This window comes from Podarcis tiliguerta (genome assembly GCF_965153285.1).
Source record: "Podarcis tiliguerta genome assembly, chromosome: 8".
In the NCBI taxonomy this organism is placed as follows: Eukaryota; Metazoa; Chordata; class Lepidosauria; order Squamata; family Lacertidae; genus Podarcis; species Podarcis tiliguerta.
In genome coordinates, this window is record NC_139541.1 from 62760213 (window position 1) to 62777030 (window position 16818).

Genomic DNA, 16818 nt, shown 5'->3' on the forward strand with positions numbered 1-16818 from the left:
AAATTTTAAGTAGAAATGTATCCTTTGGGCAAAACAAGAGAGGCTACCCATCTAGCTCTTCCTTGACCTGAAGGAAAGGCAGAACAAAGGAAAGGAGGCTTGCAGAAAGCACACTGAGCTATAGGTTTATTGCTAGTCTCAAGGTGTGCGGGTGAGATGACAAAGGAGTAGCAATCCTCTGAAAACCAAAGGTTTGGTCTCCAGCAGCATTAACACACAAACTGTAATGCAACTAGACAGTGAAAAGTTTTCATCTCCTAAGAAATAGCTCTCATGTTGGGAAGTGACACTAGTTAGGGGATTCTCTCTTATTTATATCCAGTCCTTCCACAAAGGAGTTCGAGAAAGCATGCCTAGTTTGTTTCCCACATTTAATCCTCACAACAACCTTGTGGGGTAGATTAGCCAGAGAGTGACTGGCTTCACAGATGAGAAGGAATTTGGCATGCACACATAAATTTGCACATATGGGGGGGGGAGCTCTTCCAGTCTATTCAGGATTGAGGACTACCCAATTTTAAGAAATTAAGAGGCTCTGGAAGTGACCTTCTGTAGAAAACTACTGCCAAATCCCCTACAGGTTGCCACTTGTTCAGAATAAATGTGCCATGAATCAGCCACATTCTTTCAAGTTTATGCTTCAAAAAATTGATAGATAGTAGACCTAATTTATATGGACACCACGTTGGATTTTAGTTTCTTTCACAATAAGCTTCACCAGAAAGGTCAATTTGCACACAAACAAGCGGTTACCAACTCCCCTAACACAGTCACAAGACAGGCTGATACGCATGCTTCTAAATTAAACAAGGAAAAACCACCAACTCCATGAAAGAAAATACTGTAGTATGAAAGCTTGCAAGTTCCAAAAGGGAGGCTTTCCTCACAATAGGGAACATCTGAGCCGCTACTAGTGCTAAATTTCAAAGGTAGTCAGAGTTACAGCTAAAGTAACAAAGTATTTGCAACATCATCAAAACCAAACAAATGTACCACAACGTTCTCATGGCACTTTTTCTCTAGGCTGTGCACACCTGTGTATACCACAGGAAAGCAGCATGTAAGCAACAGTTTATCAGCTATTAGACAACTCAAGAAAGCATGAATCCTCTGGACAATATGCATATTACTATTACATTAGCCATATTACTATTACATAGTTTTAACACACTCATGTGTTTAAGCAGTATGGTTGGAATCAGGTCTTATTTGAGAAGGCCCCCAGATTTTCATGGATATGCCAGTCAACTCCCAAATGTAGGTCATGTCACAGCTACTCCCTAAAGACGTTCCCCCTGCATTCCCTGATAACTATGATTGTGAAGGCTATGACTACCCATAGTCAGCTCCATCTATTCATGTTAACTCTTAAACAAGATGAAGCCATTTGTTCTTGAACAGTTGAGCCAGCTAGGTAGCATCAAAAGTTAAGCATTCACACCAAATATCTTTGTTTTGTAATGTAAATTAGCAGGGATGGAGACCCATCACTGGGGGCCAAATACAGCCCTCCAAGTCTCACCATCCAGCCCATAGGAATGTTCTCAAGCCACACTTGCTCTCCCTATGTCACAACCCCCACTGCCCCTCCTTAAATATTTTTGACTGGCTGGAATGTGTCCTCTTGGTTGCCTAGATGGCAACATGGATGTATTCATCAATCCGGGATTCCCAGGAACTCTTCAATGAACTCAGTGAAGTGACTGTATAACAAGGAACCAAGCTGGCCAACAGCTTATTGTTCACCAAGAACAGTAAGCAGCTTCCTAGCAAGTGGGACTCAACATGTCTTGTAAAATGGGTCATTTGCACAATTTGCTAGGCCTTTTGAGCTAGTCAACTAGTTAATGCCGCTGCCTAAATGAAGAAACTGTACCCTAGAATCCCAGATTCCCCATTTTTCAAAACAAGAAATGATGTGAATATGCACACAACTGACTGCAATTCTACCTAACAGTGTGATTCTACACTCATGATTTCAGGTCCTGATTTATAAGTGCCAGTATCTAATGATCACAACAAAGAAGCTCGGTACTTGGAACTCTGCCAGTTTTATTTAGTGATACCTCCATAAAGCTAAAGCCACAAGACATGCAATAGCCATTTCAGAAGACCAGCCCTCAGGGTTTGGTGAAAGACATCAATGCTTTGCAGATTCACCTGAGCCCAAAAGATTGTGGAGCTCAGAAACCAAAAGGCAAAGGTTTAAAAATCCCAACAAGCTACCTAGCAGTGGCAGAGAACAAATAGCTAAAATAAATAAGTACATGTTGTAATAAATTAAAAAATTAAAAAAAATGTCCAGTAGCACCTTAGAGACCAACTAAGTTTGTTCTGGGTATAAGCTTCAGTGTGTATCATGCAAAGCTTATAACCAGAACAAACTTAGTTGGTCTATAAGGTACTACCTGAAGGAATTTTTATTATTATTTTGTTTCGACTACAGCAGACCAACACGGCCACCTACCTGTAACTAGAACTACCTGACGCCAAGTACATGTTGTGTTACTCACATATACAGTTTTATATGCAAAGTGTCAGGAGTAATAATTTCTTGAGAAAGTTTCCATTTCTGATTTCCATACATGGAAACTGCTTTTGTGAGATAATGCTTAACACTCTCTCCACAGGACACTGCACGTAAGTGACTACAATAGTTACCAATATACCCAAAGAATGCCAACAAACCTCTTGATACAAAATGGGATCAAATTTATCAAACAAGAAATGCTTCAATTTGTTGCTGGCTAGTTCTTAAACCAACATGACTTAAAAAGGAATGATGCTTGTGCATCTGGAATAATTTACTTGGGTGTACACTCACCTGTGAGCCAATTCAGAAGAGTCATCAAGCTGGAGGGAATAAAAGAATCATAAACATGTAGAGTTGGAAGGGGCCCCAAGGGTCATCTAGCCCAAACCCCTTGCAATGCAGGAATCTCAGCTAAAGCATCCATGAGAGATGGTCATCCAACCTCTGCTTAAAAACCTTCATGGAAGGAGAGTCCACAACCTCCCAAGGGAGACTATTCCGCTGTCAAACAGCTCTTACTGTCAGATACGGTAGTTTTTCCAAACCTCAATATCCAAAAAGGCCAACTCTGAGAAACGGGTCAAGATCCCAATAGAAAAACTTAAGATTCAGAATTTATTCCAGTCATAGACTGGGAGGAGTGTTTAATGCACGTATGTATGTACGTACACTTCTGCATATTAGGAAAGAGAGATCATTCAGTTTCAAGCATAAATGTTTCAGATTAACATTTTAGCTTTATTGGTGCTATAGCTTAGCAGGGCAACAATATATTTCATTTTAATGGAATAAAAAGAACCAAGCTTAAAAAAGAACCCCCTCGACTCCTAGCATTTTGCAACCTGCTCTACCTTGCACTTGTCTGATCCACAGCAGGACCCACTGCAGTGAATGCACTGCCTCCTCTGTCCTTTCTCCTGCCTTTGCAGCTGGGCACCTGTATGCCTCAACACACTCAATCATTTTGTAAAGAACAAACAAAGGCAAAGAAGCCGTTGAATCTGGCTAGGTCACCCTCCCCAAACACATTGGGTTAATTCAGAGTAGCAGCTGTGGCAGAAGCACTCTACTTGTAGCTGCCTGATAATCCCTTCAGTTCTGCTCTCAATTCCACTCCCCCCTCCATCCATCCAAATGAGGTCAGGTCAGAATCACTGTAAACAGCAAAATTAGGCAACCACCCCAAACTCCAGCTAAGAACAGGAGCTGGAGAAGTACAGGTAAGACACCAGATGATTCTGTTCTAAATAGCCACTTACAGTGATCAAAATCAGAGCTTCTGAACATCCTACACATTTCAAAGGAATCTCCATTTTTTCCAGGACATTCAGCATGAATGTATGTAGGTGGAAGGAAGCCCAGAGCATCTTTGGCATGGAAAAGGCAACAGATTCCCTTTATTCTATAACACCACAACACAGCTCTTTAATAGATGCTTTAGAGAAGGAATGGGCAAACTCAGCCCTCCAGATGTTTTGGGACTACAACTCCCATAATCCCTAGCTAACAGGACCAGTGGTCAGGGATGATGGGAGTTGTGGTCCCAAAACATCTGGAGGGCCAAGTTTGCCTATGCCTACTTTAGAGTGTTGTGTCCCTTGGCTTATGACATTTTCAACCCATAACATCACTACTGGTGGCTGCAACCACACTCAAATTTCACAGCTATAACATCCAAGCACAACCAAGCAATAGCACTTCGCTACACAGTTTGTTGAGCATGCAGCATCAATAGTTACTTCCTATTTCCCTTTAAACACTGCACACAACTTCTCTCAAGTTGTCTTCTGGCCTAGTATTTGATGCATTAGCAAAACAGACAAGAACATTGGGATATAACATCAGGGTATTAACAAGACTGGGGATGCAATAGTGAGACCCATGAGAAATGAATGTTCAAAGTCTAACCAACTGGGCAAGCAGTTTTTGTTTTGGCTTTTTTGCAAAGGTGCAGTATTTTCATTTACATTGTCAAGTCATAATGCACAGCACTGCCAAGGAGCTGCCTGCACTGCAGTCAAACCCTTTCTGAAGAAGTAAACCAAAGAAGCAAGCTACCAGTGTGAATGAGCCATGATGGTAATTAGCAATGGCTGAATTCAGCTCTTTAAACAATAGACTTTTGGACAGCATGTTAATTATTTTAGCATTATTCTACCATGCAACCATCCCTCCAATAATTCCCACCCAAACATTGACCAATCACAACAGGCATACTTTGAACTAAGCACAGAGTAGTCCTCCCAAAAACACACCATCTAATAAATGATCCTGAACACATGAACACACACATTTAAAAGGTGTGGTCTATGAACAACTGTTAAAGGTAAAGGTAAAGGTACCCCTGCCCGTACGGGCCAGTCTTGACAGACTCTAGGGTTGTGCGCCCATCTCACTTAAGAGGCCGAGGGCCAGCGCTGTCCGCAGACACTTCCGGGTCACGTGGCCAGCGTGACAAAGCTGCATCTGGCGAGCCAGCGCAGCACACGGAAACGCCGTTTATACCTTCCCGCCAGTAAGCGGTCCCTATTTATCTACTTGCACCCGGGGGTGCTTTCAAACTGCTAGGTTGGCAGGCGCTGGGACCGAGCAACGGGAGCGCACCCCGCCACGGGGATTCGAACCGCCGATCTTTCGATCGGCAAGCCCTAGGCGCTGAGGCTTTTACCCACAGCGCCACCCGCGTCCCTGAACAACTGTTACAGAAATTTAAAGCAAAAGTTGTCAAAGTTTAGCCCAGTTAGTTTTCCTAGTTCCAAATAAATAAAATAACAGGTAACTAGATCCAGGGACACGGGTAACTAGATTAGGGACGCGAGTGGCGCTGTGGGCAAAACCTCAGTGCCTAGGACTTGCCGATCGCATAGTCGGCAGTTCAAATCCCCGCGGCGGGGTGCGCTCCCGTCGTTCAGTCCCAGCGCCTGCCAACCCAGCAGTTTTACATACCTGGACCTTAAATTTTTCTTCTGTGGCTCTTCTTTGGATGTTTCCACTGGGCAAGGTGCAGTGAGTGGCTATTAGGTAAAGGAAATTATGAGAGGTGGTACCTCTACTACAGAATGTCCTCCCCAAGAAAAACACGTCTGTTGTCTACCTTTGACAGCATATCAGCACCAGGCAAAGGCCTTTTTACTTTCCCAGGCTTTTTAATCTGTTCCAGGTCTTACGTCAGTTAGTTTTGTCTTTGCCATTTTTTATGTAGCTTTCATATGCTTTATTGTTGACCTCTTTTACAGTATGCATTTTAACTTCCTTTTATTCTTCTTGTAAGCCTCCCTGAGGACATTTATAATGTTTAAAATTAAGAAAGAAAAAAGGTTGCGCATGTTTACACCAGTTCTGCAGATCCTACTGGTAGCAAATTTGCTGTGCAAGCAAACTAAAATGGTATTTACTTCCCCTTTCTGCACATAAGAATGCAATTCATACCCTGTGTCCCTAGCAGTTGTGCCAGTGCAAGTTTGATTCCCAGCACTGCCACAAAGGCACTAGTTGTGCTTTCAAGCTGGCCTTCTAATTATTGATGTACTTGAAGTACTTCAGGAAATAATAAGATACTCAGCAAGAAATTAGTTATTGACTATGCAGTCTGGAAAGGCAGAACATGGTCCAGAAAACAACTTCCTGTCCGCAGCCCAGGTTCATTGTGTGAAATCTATTAGAACCGTTACATTTTATGACGAGGGAGGGAAAAGCTGATCACTGACCTCCAAGGCCAGCAATACTAATAGTGATCATTTTTTTTAATCCCACTGATTTTTAAACAGGCTACAAAAGTCCCCCAAAAATGTGCACACCCAAATTCTGCATGCAGAGCTATGACAAAATAAAATGGTGTGGGTGGATTCAACAGGAGCGCAGCTTAGTAGACGTCACCTTTCCTGTACTTCCTGCAGCTTTCTAAGAAAGGTTCTACAGTGGGCTGATAAAGTCCATATTAGAACATCTGTCAACAGTTTTAGCTGCATTAGTTCGTGGTCCATTTCTGGCCCAATTCAAGGTGCTGGTCATGACCTTAAATGGCTCTGAACCATATACCTCAAGGGCAAACCACATTACACAAACATTGGCCCAGGTGTTAACCTCCTTTTGCTTTTAGAAGATGCTGGGATCGGTGGGCAGCTGCTCCATGTCATGAGCCACTGAATTGCAGGAAGCAATTTTTGGGTGAAGTGCCCTCAGGCTCTGGACTTACTCTGCCCACCCAAGTTGGCCAATGGCTCCTTTGGGACAGGAAAGAGTTTAAGAGGGCTTTCTGTTGCAGTTGCTTAAGCAACAAAGTGCTCTGAGCTCTGGTGCGTTCCTGTATGCTTTGGCAGTTCTTCAGTTGGCATGCTGCTGAATCCTGCCTCATTTCATAGAAGTGTAGAGGGGGAAGGGTCCCCAAGGGTTATCTAGTCCAACTTCCTGCAATACAGCAATCACAGCTAAGAGGCCCTGGAAGATGGCCATCTAACATGATTAAAAACCTCAAATGAAAGAGAGTCCAGCACCTCTTGAGGTAGTCCGTTCCACTGTCGAATAGCTATTACCATCAGAAAATTCTCCATAATACAGTGGTACCTCAGATTACATACGCTTCAGGTTACAGACTCCGCTAACCCAGAAATAGTGCTTCAGGTTAAGAACTTTGCTTCAGGATGAGAACAGAAATTGTGCTCTGGCGGCGCGGCAGTAGCAGGAGGCCCCATTAGCTAAAGTGGTGCTTCAGGTTAAGAACAGTTTCAGGTTAAGAACGGACCTCCGGAACGAATTAAGTACTTAACCCAAGATACCACTGTATTTAGTCATAAGCTCTTTTTTTGTTACTTGAATCTATTTGGTCAGGTCCTATGCTGTGGAGCAGCAGAAAACAACCTTGCTCCATCATCCATGTGACACCTCTTCAGATATCTGAAGATGGCTATCCTATCACCTCTCAGTCTTCTCTACTCCCAATTCCCTCATAAGGCTAACTTTCCAGGCCCTTTATCATCTTGGGCATCCTCCCCTGCACGCATTCCATCTTGTTGATATCCTGCTTAAGCTGTGGTACTCAGAATTAGACAGAGTATTCCAGGTGGGGTCTAGCCAAGGCAGAAAAGAGTGGTACTATTACTTCCCTTGATCTGGACACTATGCATGATGTTGATGCTGTCTAGAATTGAATTAGGTTTGTATGCTGCTGAATCACACTGCTTACCTGTTGGTTCCAACTACTGACTTTATCTCATACCTCCTCCTCCAGGAACCAGCCCCAAAACTCATCATCTAAGGTGCGGTAGGGTCGTCTCATTTATAACACCCTATCCTTGGAATACATTCCCCAGGGAGGCTGACCAGATGCAGACTATCTTTTTGGCACTGTCCAGGTTTTAACACATTTTAGTGAGAAGAATGGCTTTATTCAGCCGTTTTTAGGTGTACAGCTTTGTAAAGTTTTTCTTAACCTAAAAGGCAATGTATACCAACCTCAAAATAGCTGTTTGAATCCAGGTGCCTCTAATAAAAAATTACATCCTGTGCCCTCTCACACAAGTGAAATGGACCAAAAAAATTTGAGCAAGTTGATACTTCCTTGGCAAAGTTCTTTGAGAACAAATGAAAGTGTTTCATCATTCTACTGACTTTTACTGATTATTCGTACTATAAAAGCAGAGCTTGCTTTGCTATGAAACATTATACACACCTGCACTTCCTAGGGAAACTCCCAGAGCCATTAGCTTGAAAGAATTGCTAGCAGTCAGGAAAAAGGAAACGAAAACATCTGAAAGTCACCAATATGGTTAAAATATCCACATCGTGTTGCAGTAGTGATGGTGAGTTCAAGTATGTCTTTAGCAGAAAATTCCTTACCAGAATTAAGTATAAAACCATATGTACACTCTTTGAACCAGGTTGCAGTGAACTATGGACCCCACCCTCTTGGTAAATTTTCAGCTGCTACGGAAACAACAGGCGGTTGTGTAGCACCATGAAATGAGTCAGCTACCTGGAACTGAGGTGCACCTGATTGGGCAGCAGCTAAAGAGCAGCCAGTGCCAAGGAAACTCCCCTCACCGTTGGCACCAATGCTGTGCCATGAAAAAGCAGTAACTTCAATATTGCTCAAACAGTTTCTTCCCGCCTTCCCTATTAAATAAACAAATGCATCTGATACTCAGAGGCAACATCATTCCCCTCTATTTCCAGTGTCTAGGTTAGGTGTGCCATTGCTTATATTTAGCCAAAATAGTACAAGTCAGTTACCATCATAAAACCTGGAGGTGCCCCAATGTTTTAAGAAGTGTTTAAACAATATTTAGAAAAACTGCTAAGGGGTGAGAGGATGGAGCATGATCAGTGGCCAGACAGTGCTGATTGACTGTTTGGAGGGCAGATAAAACAGTTTCTGAAAATTTGGACAGGAAAACTTCACATTTTGTTGCAGGTCCAAATTGTGCCACTAAATATCAGCCCCTGAAGAGCAAGATTGAGGGATAAGCTCCTGCCTTCATACCCTATTGATGGGTTTCCTATCTCGAGTGTAGGGCATAAGATGCTAGATTAGATGAACATTTACACTCTGAACATTTACACACCTAAATTAAGCAAACACCCTCAAATAGTATTATAATCCCCTTGAAACGGGTTGGCTGATGCCATGTGCACAATTACAGGAGAATGATTCGGAGCCAAAGCATTTTTCAAAGGCATATGATGCAACAACCTTGTTGAAGCTTAGGGGGTTGATGACTAGATGGAAGAATGTTTGGGGACCCTATGTATGGTGCTGAGTTCCATGTAGGAAGGAAGGATTATAATATGTAACATATCAAGGACTAGAAATTCATTTTATCACATTACCAGAGTTCTTTCTATAGTACAATATGGTCCTGAAAAAAAATAAGGTGATGATCAGATTTCTCATAGGAAACATATCCTGAGCTTATCAGCTACTTTGCATATATTCAATTAAGATAAATTAGTTTTGAATATACATGTAGTTCTGCACCTGCAATCAACTGGCACATGTCAACTACTGTTGGTTGTTATCTTACATTGAAGTAATCCTGAAAGGTATAGTGCTTTACGTTCAACCTTAAAGAGGGAGGGAGGGATATACTGATACTACAGACATAGCATGGAAGTTGAAAACCAGGAGTTTCCTTTTGTCTTCCTCATTTCTGTTCCTCTGGTGTTACTGCTGTCATATTTTCAATGCACACACTGCATTTAAAGGAATAGAATTGTTTTTAGGTTTTGTTAAGGCTCCAATAAATGGTTATAGACCACCCTTGAAAGCTTCTTTCCCACATAATGCTTCTGTGTATTCAACATGCATTGTCTGTCCAATTGTCACCTCCCTCCTCCAAACAACCAGTTTGCGCCTAAGAGTGAAACCACCTTTAGAACAACCATCACACAAAATGCTTCCAGTCAGGCAGACAGGGAAATATCACCACAGGTTTGCAGCCTGGAGGCTCAAATGCAGCAAAGTGGATTTCAAAAATGGTTTTTATTTCTCCATCACTAATGCTGCCAAATCAGAATAAATCCTTCACAGAGAGGAGATAATCTAACTTATGTGCTAACTGGAAATGTAAGCATCTCCAAAGCTTTCAAGCCATCCTACCTGCCTACTTAAGGGAATTAGTATTATTAGTTTATTTATTTTAACAAAGAAAGGGTGAAAATGTTTTTTTTTAAAGACAAATTAAGTTTTATTTTTCAAAGCACGATGCTAAAACATAAAGGGCAAATCCTAGCCCTTCTGCATCCTAATTGAACCACATTTATCAAAAAAGGCTTTGTGGTATTTATATCATTCAGATCAAGGTAGGGGAACCTGTGTCCCTTTCAGATGTTGCTGGACTGCAACATGCAACATCCTGAGGCAGCATGGCCAATGGTCAGGGAGGCTTAGCTGCAGCCTGTTTCCATGACAAATTTCCAATGCGGACTAAGGCAAGCATTAGATATACTGGGCACTAGTTATTCCCCACAGGAAACTTAATGTGATTTATCCAATGCTCTGCTGATCTCACAAGGCATCAGCTTCATTTGGCATTTATTTAAAATGCACTTCTACAATTAATTGGCCTCAGGCACAATAGCCAGCTCATAATAGATGAGAGCAGGATGGGGCAGAGAGGAAATTGCATCTAAACACTATAATTTGGTCTACATCTCAATAAAAATGAGATGCAAGGAACTCAAAAGGCACACAGTATTTCACACACACTGGAATTTTTATTGTATTAAGTAGTCAATACGGCCGCAGCAGATGCTTCTCCATGCTTTGTTTCCATTTTTATATCTCCAACCACCACAATGAACAGCTGCCTCCCTCCACTTAAAAAGAACATAAATGCACAGGCAGGTACAAGTTGCTCAGCTAAAGCCAGCTGATTAACTTAAAGCCATCATCATCCGGTTAAGAAGACCCACAAACATACAGACATCACATCTAAAATGCAAAGCAGGTCACACATTGACACTCCTACGCTTGAGCAGTAGATGCTTTCTGACTTCCTCCTGGCTCTGATTACAATTTTAGTCAGCTAGGGGATTTCAGCACACAACTAAAGCAAAAGGGAATGCATCCATCTTAAGGGTCACATTGTGGGTTAATTTTCCTGACATCTGGAATATCCTGTTTTACACGGCAGGTATATGGATCAGGAGCCGCAGCATGGACCCACAGCATAATGCATTTGTTATAAAATACACACGGGTGGCGCTGTGGTCTAAACCACAGAGCCTAGGGCTTACCGATCAGAAGATTGGCAGTTCAAATCCCCGTGACGGGGTGAGCTCCTGTTGTTCGGTCCGAGCTTCTGCGCACCTAGCAGTTCGAAAGCATGACAAAGTGCAAGTAGATAAATAGGTACTGCTTTGGAGGGAAAGAAAATGGTGTTTCTGTGCACTGCTCTGGTTCGCCAGAAGCGGCTTAGTCATGCTGGCCACATGACCCAGAAAAACTGTCTGTGGACAAACCCCGGCTCCCTCAGCCAGGAAAGCGAGATGAGTGCGCAACCCCAGAGTCGTCCATGACTGGACCTAACAGTCAGGGGTACCTTTACCTTTTACACTCTGTCCCTACTAGTTGCAGGTGTTAATTTCCAAGCCAGAGAGGAAAAAAGGAAAAGAACAGTTCACTCTTTGAATGTATTTTCATTCCTGAAGAAAGACACTCTCTGTTGTTACTGATTTCAAATATTTATGCAAGCTACTACTGCATGAATTTTATTGTTGTAAGAAGCTTTGAGATATCTTGGTAGAAAACAACAAATAAACTCAAATAATTTATAAAATCAGCTGGAATGGTACCTAAAGCAAGTGCCAGGCTCATCCTCTGAATGTGTTTTCTTTCCTGGGTCCAAATGTACCCTATTTATGATGGGAACTGCCTTTCATAAACACATATGGCTTCATCTAATAAGATTCACATGTGGCAGAACTTGTTGCTGCTTCCCTTGAATCACATGTAGTCTCAAGGCCCTGCAGTCTGCAGCTATGCCGTACCTGTATGAGCCTCACCCAGGATGTGATTAAGGTTGAAAGCTAGCACAAGGACTGACATAGTCCAGAATGGGCTGAGTTTAGCAAAAAGAAAGGGGGGGGGGCTGCAGCCAGTTCAGTGGATTCTTTCCACTGACTAGTGAATGCCATGGTTATCCTTCTCTCCACAGCTTTCTTTCAGTTTTGCTGGTAAAACTCCAAATAGGCCCTGCTCTACTACGAGACAGACACTATTCCAGTTTTTTCGCATATAGCTTTGTAATTTGATTTGATCTTGCCTACACAAACCCCTCTGCCTATAATGGTTTATGGTTGGAAACTAATCACCCAGAGTACTAGGCTCTCCATAGCTGACCTCCATCACTGGATACCCTGCATTGCTTCCTGACTTTCAGGAAGACATGCTCAATTAACTAATAATGGCTGGGGAAACCCAGCCAGATGGGCAGGGTAGAAATAACATCATATTATTATTATTATTATTGTGCTAGACAGCATGTTGTTGTTGTTGTTTAGTCGTTTAATCGTGTCCAACTCTTCGTGACCCATGGACCAGAGCACGCCAGGCACTCCTGTCTTCCACTGCCTCCCAAAGTTTGGTCAAAGCCATGCCGGTAGCTTCGAGAACACTTTCCAACCATCCTCTGCCGTCCCCTTCACCTTTTGCCCTCAATCTTTCCCAACATCAGGGTCTTTTCCAGGGAGGCTTCTCTTCTCATGAGGTGGCCAAAGTATTGGAGCCTCAGCTTCAGGATCTGTCCTTCCAGTGAGCACTCAGGGCTGATTTCCTTCAGAATTGATAGGTTTGATCTTCTTGCAGTCCATGGGACTCTCAAGAGTCTCCTCCAGCACCATAATTCAAAAGCATCAATTCTTTGGCGGCTAGACAGCATGCCCAGTCTTAATTAAGCAATTGCAAATTGCATTTCTTAATCCACATACCACTGGCACAAAAACAACAGCATAACATCATTTGTAAACGTGCTTTTTCAGATCTTTCCTGCCTTCCCCACATTAAATATCAGAAGCAGCGCAACAGCCTCCCATCTGCCTAAAACCAATGGGAGTCTGTAAAGGCCTGTTACTTTACCAAGTACTGCACTAGTGCAAGCTAGGAACAACTGTACTGTGCCAAGGATCCATTGGCACGGTACAGCCATGAGAATCAGGCAACTTTGAGCCACTATTTTAATTGACCACAGTGACCCAAAGTGATATGTCAGAGGCAGTACTGGAAATTATAATGCTGCTCCTAGCCACCAAATGTAGGAGTTTAAGGCAGGTTTTGGCACTGTAGCTCCAGGAACTACCCAAGGATGCATCACGCCAACACTAAGCCTGGTGAAAGCTACTCTGCATTCACTTTTCTTTTTGAAGTATCAGATGTTTACAAGTGAGGGTAAGGGTTGTGGATTGAGTAAAAGTGTCTCCTCTAAGAGTTTTCTGGGGAAAGAAGAGAAGGGAGAGAGGTGCAACATGATACGGACATCATAAGAGGGAATTAAAAGATATAAAGGGCATCACTGAAAATGAGCAGAGTCAATGAAGTTACTATAGTGTCCTGTGCATTCGGCGAGAACTGATATTAAAACCGTACCCTCAAGAAAAGAGTCATCCCTGGAATAAATTTCATTTCTAGCACATGACTTTTCTCCCCTTCTGACCCCTCTTTTTTCTTTGCCTTTGAGATCAGGAGATAGCCACACTTTTAGAGAAGTGAAAGTCACAGACAGGGATAATAAGGGCCAGAAATGGGCTGAGTGTTATTGCTCTGGTGGACAGGGTTGCAACTAATAGTACCCTCTCCTCCATTGTGTCCCATTCTGCCTTGCTAGACAACTGGTATCATACAATGCCTCCTATACAAGGCTCCTTCATATGTTCACAGATGCAGTCTGGCTCACGCCACCAGGAGAATATTTTGGGAGAGCATGGTTTCCTCCCGCCCACTCCCCAAAGCATTGTATGAAAGAGTTTTGGTGACAGTTATTAGGAAATGAAGACAATTCAAACAAAGATTAGTATGTCAATAAGGATTTAGCAAGGTCTCTGGGCAGAGATCAGTTACCGTAGATAGGCATGCCAGGCTAAAGTAAAGTCCATAGCCACGAGTTTTCTTTCATTTTTGAATCTGTGATAGGATAAGGGGGAAAGCGCAGATTTTTGTTTACAACAAAGCACAACACTTGATTTCAAGTCAGACATTTCTAAAATATGGGAGGGGGGTGTTCTTTATGACCTTGAGAGGGGCAGGGGGAGTTGTTTTCTCTTTAACAGCTCTAATCTACATTTAATGGAGGGAAACTATTAATCAGCTGATCAACATACATACACACACTTGAGATCAGAGTATTTTTTTACAATAATCACTTTGATTAAACATTGTGACCCTCAGCTATTTACCCTATGGTAACAAATCTCAAGGGTGTATAAATGCTCTACAGTTACTACAGGAAACAACCTAAACTGTGAAACATTGTTTTACTAGGGCAAGGCTAGTTACCAAGCAGTAAGCAAATGAGATATGATCCAGAGACGGAATTTATAGGTTCTCTGCTGGAAGCATACACAAGGTTTATAGCATCAAAAGCTGTTATTCAGAAAGAAACTTTTAATGGAATTTAACTGTCAGAGCTTCCTCATTAAATTAGAGCGCTGGACCACTTTTCATTAAAAAATAACAACCCCAGAACCTGCATCAGAAACAAGCAGTTAACTACCCAGTTAACTACTCAGTGACTACCCCACCCACCACACTTATTTAAAAGATGGATTTAAAAGATGGATTTTGCATCACTATTCCTAATGCTTGGAAGAAACTGATTACATAGATCCATTCCAGTCTGGCTTCAGGCCCAGCATAGCACTGAAACCATCTTGGTTGCCTGTTGGGCGACATTTGTTAAGAGCGAAATAAGAGGAAGTGCAGCTCTGCTTTTTCTCCATTTCTTGGTGGCTTCTGATATCGCCGACCACAGTATCCTTCTTGGGGGAAGTGCGGATTGGGGGGGCTGTACTTCAGTGGTCCCACTCCTACCTCTAGCGTTGTTTCCAGAAAGTAGTTATGGAAGGATACTGCTCAGCATCATGGAAGTTCTCCTGTGATATCCTGTGGGGGTCCCCCGTGCTATTTAATATCCATAGGAAACTGCTGGGGATCGGTCATTAGGAGATTTGAAGTGAGGCAACACCCATATGCAGATGATGCCCATTGATATCTCTCTGTTCATTCTGAATCAGAAAAAGCAATTCAGGTGCTAGACCAGTGCCTGGAGATGTTGAAGGACTGAGATGGGGCAATAAATTGAAGCTGAGCCCTGAAAAGAAAGAGGTGTTAAGTGCCCTAAATTCTTAAGTCCAAGAGGTGAGGAAGTGGCCTGTCCTGGATTGGGTTGCAGACCCCTGAAAGGGACAGGTCCATAGTTTGTGGGTGCTCTTGGATTCAACACTGTCACTGAAGTTCTCAGGTAGCATTGGTTACTAATAGAAACTTAACTGGCCTGATCCACACCTTCTGGACAAACGTGTGGATCAGATCATAGTAAACATTCTAACTGCAATCGTTATCATATATGATCGGATCAACACATGTGTCCAGGAGGTGTGGATCAGGCCAGTTAAGTTTCTGTTAGAATTCACAGAAACTGAATTCCACAAGCATCCCTACTGACTGTACCAAAGCCTTTAGCAACCTTGTAAATATGCCCACAAAAGTCGCTAGCCTCCAAAACTTTTTACTAGCCTGCTGTGTGTTAGCAGAGGAGTAATGTGCAGCTCTTGTCCCTCTTGTAGAAACCTGCTGCATCTCTGTACTGGAAACCAAAGCAGGGGCTTTCTTCCTCTGGCAGCTTGATTAGTTTCTATGCTGAACACAGAGGAGGGACAAAGTTTTCAGTCCCTCATATGCCTACACATAGCTCACTTACCTGCACCCAAGTCCATTTTCAATTATGGCTCCCAGGCTACTGCTCAAATGCAAGGCTGTCAGTGCCTACAGACACCCTTCTAGAGAGAAAAAAATACTAAAAGGTTTTGAAAGCACTTTACAGGGTAGGGTGGTGAGCAATGATCTTGATACCGAGAACTGGAAAACAGAGAAAAGGTTGAAGGAAGCAAAACACAATTATTACTGGTAAGTTGCTTCCCTGCATCCCATAATGATTGCTACCAGTAGCCAAGGGTGGCTTCCTAGCAATTCCTTCCACATGCCATTGCCTGCCATTTTGCAAGCTGCTCTCTGGCTTTTGGCCCACCCCACTTTTCTCCAGACACTTTATAAAAGTTAAAGCCTTTGGCTTTCCAAATGCAGTGTTCAGAGTTATTATCTAAGCAAACATCTGCTCAAGAATGAAGGGAAGTTCTTTCAGTGGCTTTTTTTTAAATACCGCAATAAGTCTTTGGGAATAGAGGAAGCCAAACACTTGAAATTAAATAAATAAATGAGGCTCACCACTTAAGTCATTCATAACAGCAGCGCCGCTACTGTCATACAGCAACACCCAAAAACAACCCTTATCTCAAAGGACTCAGTGAGCACTGCTAATTAACAGCTAAAAATAAACGTTAGGAAAAGCAAGTTCTTTACTCAAAGGCAAGCTCTGATAGTCTCAGAACATTCTACCTCTCATGTGCTTTAAAATAAATGCAACCAAAGAGTGATATACATTTAACAAAGGGGGCATTGATCTAAGAGACATATTCAATAATGGAGCTATAAAACTTTGATGACACAACCCAGTCACAGTTGAACACTTTGAAGTCCAAAGGTACCAGGAGTGCCTCTTCCCCTGAAAATAAAGCAT

At 42.5% G+C, this 16818-nt stretch overlaps 1 protein-coding gene across 8 annotated transcripts in view; it reads right to left on the reverse strand.

Moving 5' to 3' along the window:
* Positions 1 to 16818, reverse strand: part of PHACTR4 (phosphatase and actin regulator 4) — an 81665-nt gene that overhangs the window by 61549 nt on the left and 3298 nt on the right. Inside the window, exon 1 of one of the 8 annotated variants that reach the window (XM_083455058.1) lies at positions 8202 to 8549. The exons of 5 other annotated variants lie outside the window; for them this stretch is intronic. The gene's annotated coding sequence lies outside the window, so the exon portion shown is untranslated. Of the gene's footprint in view, positions 1 to 8201; positions 8550 to 16818 lie in introns of those variants that run through there. 2 more of the 8 variants (XM_083455063.1, XM_083455066.1) reach the window with 2 other exon arrangements.